Raw genomic sequence first — 2,677 nt, 5'->3', positions numbered from 1 at the left:
GTTTATTAATCTGACGTACACTGAATGACTTCGCAGCTTTTACGTGGTCACTGGGTACCTGGCCTGTAACTGTACACACAGTTGCACACTTGATAGATTGATGCTGTACAAGAGTCATCTCACACAGAGCATATGCCCCTTCACGAGAATACACACGGGTGTCTCGGACATTTGTTACAACGCACATGCTCAGACATTACGGCAAGCAGGGAATTAGACATACAGAGGAGCTCAGATGACAAAGATGAGTTCACAGCAGGACCAGCTGTACTGAAGACGAAGATGCCAGAAGCCTGAAGCAGAACTGATTGGGGTTCACACATGCAGCACATAGATACAGTAGAAGGTGGTCACTGGGACACACAAAGCGGGAGGCCTTGCAGAACTGGACCAAAGCAAAGTGGTTTAAGCAAACCGAAACACTCAGACGCCAAAACCAAGGATGTGGCGATTGCCAGGATCTCGTTGCAGACAGAGTACAGATTCACCCAAATGGAAGTGCACCTGGAAAATAAAAGTAGCGAGACCCTCTTCTTGGGCTTTATTTACAGTGTGTAGATAGAAGCAAAGGACGTACGTCTGGTCGATATGTTCTGGGCCAAGGAGAGGCTGTCAGGACCAGCAGGGCTGCACTTGGGGTGCGTGCTGTGGGAGCCGCATGAGGACGGAATGCTTCTGTTTTCTTCTGTCTGATTTGGGTCGAGGGTTCAGCAGAATAAATGAGTGACCGTGATAGCAGAAATGAGATCAAACCAGTCTGTCAAGTTCTATGTAGCTCGGGCCGGTGAATGTCAGAGACAAAGAAGGTGTTTCCTTCTTGGACAACTCTGTGGGCGCGAGCTAGCAAGGAGACACTTGGTAACTTCAAACACATTTATCACTGCTTGCACAGCACGGCATAGCCAATTCACTGTGCAGTCTTCCTCAAGGGGCTATAGCCACAGAAAGTGGTAGATTCTCCACACTGTGACCGGGTCTGAATCGATACAAACACTAAAAGAAGTCGCAGGAGACTGAGCCTGAAAGCCTCTCACCCTCTGTGGTGGCTGGGAGTGCTGATGGTGAGTCCAAGGGCGGGGCCTATGCAGTGAGGCCAGTTTGTTCAGGTGATAACACTGGCAAGTGAGTTCACAGCATCAGGGTGGAGGGATCCAGCTGGAGTGTTTGTCTGTTCTTGTGGTGTCATTACTCCCAGCCATGGGCTTCAAGCCACCAACGTGAAGTCATTGAAGCTAGAGTTGGGATGAGATGCACAGTGGGACATCGAATACAGTGAGTCTGCACCCTCAGTGGTACACTCCCTATTCCCTCTACACAGGTGGTAGTACTCTCTCTTCCCTAATACAGGCAGTGGTACACTCTCTCTTCCCTCTACACAGGCAGTGGTACACTCTCTTCTCTCTACACAGGTGGTGGTACACTCTCTTCTCTCTACACAGGCGGTGGTACACTCTCTTCTCTCTACACAGGCGATGGTACACTCTCTTCTCTCTACACAGGTGGTAGTACTCTCTCTTCCCTAATACAGGCAGTGGTACACTCTCTCTTCCCTCTACAGAGGCAGTGGTACACTCCCTATTCCCTCTACACAGGTGGTGGTACACTCTCTTCTCTCTACACAGGCGGTGGTATACTCTCTTCTCTCTACACAGGCGGTGGTACACTCTCTTCCCTCTACACAGGCAGTGGTACACTCTCTTCCCTCTACACAGGCAGTGGTACACTCTCTTCCCTCTACACAGGCAGTGGTACACTCTCTTCCCTCTACACAGGCAGTGGTACACTCTCTTCCCTCTACACAGGCAGTGGTACTCTCTCTCTTCCCTTAGGGCGTGAGGACACTAACCAGCACAGCAACTGGAAAGCAGTGTTTTGATTTCACTACCTGAGTTCAGAAATAGGGCTGCCCTAACTGCCAACTCACAGCATCTGGTTATTGACAGATTGCACTAGGGGGCCAGGTGGTGGTGCATGTTACATGGACATGTTACAATGTGCAAGGACCCAGGTTCAAGCCCCTGGTCCCCACCTGCAGGAGGAAAGTTTTGAGAGTGGTGAAGCAGGGCTGCGGGTGTCTCTGTGTCTCTCTCCCTCTCTATCTCCCTCTTCCTCTTGATTTCTGACTGACTCTCTCCAATAAATAAATAAAGATAATTTACAAACTAATAATGATTGTCCAGGAGATTAGAGTAGGTCCTTCTTGGGCCACCTGGGAAGCCTGGATTAGGCGACACAGCTATGAGTGATCTTTCTAAAGTGATACATGGAGCTGGTCTCAAACAGTGGGTCCTGCTGTTGTAACCCAACCTAGATGTCACAACAGATGGCGTGCAGACTGTGCCTGCCTGCAGCTACGCAGAGTCTATGGATTTGGACCTCCTGCAGCTGTCAGAGGCATTTCTATGAGGACAGCTGGTTCTGTGAGCAAAGACCACCCTCTCAGGGACAAGGGTGCCCACGTACACTCTAGGTAGTTTTCTTTTGAATGGAATGACGGAGATGCATCTCTGACTTCTGCCACTATGACTACTGTACACGCTGCCTTCTATTAGAACATTCTGCTCAGGTTCTTCTAAGAAAACAACTCGGTAGAGGAAACAGCATCATGGTTATGCAAACACTCTCATGCCTGACCTGAGGCTCCAAAATCTCAGGTTCAATCCCACACACTACTATA

General features: G+C 49.5%; 1 long non-coding RNA gene across 1 annotated transcript in view; it reads right to left on the bottom strand.

The window, feature by feature from the left end:
• Positions 1 to 528: 528 nt before the first annotated feature.
• LOC132541287 (uncharacterized) overlaps positions 529 to 2,677 on the bottom strand; it is a 2,572-nt gene continuing 423 nt past the window's right edge. Inside the window, exons 1-2 of the long non-coding RNA XR_009552440.1 lie at positions 1,605 to 2,677; positions 529 to 1,480 (exon numbers count right to left, since the gene is read on the bottom strand). The exon at positions 1,605 to 2,677 is cut by the window's right edge and continues 423 nt beyond it. This is a non-coding gene — a long non-coding RNA (uncharacterized LOC132541287). The remainder of the gene's footprint in view (positions 1,481 to 1,604) is intronic.

The sequence above is a fragment of the Erinaceus europaeus genome, chromosome 11 (genome assembly GCF_950295315.1).
Source record: "Erinaceus europaeus chromosome 11, mEriEur2.1, whole genome shotgun sequence".
NCBI classification, from domain to species: Eukaryota; Metazoa; Chordata; class Mammalia; order Eulipotyphla; family Erinaceidae; genus Erinaceus; species Erinaceus europaeus.
Note: the sequence above shows the minus strand (reverse complement) of the source record. Positions and strands in the feature narration are given on the sequence as shown.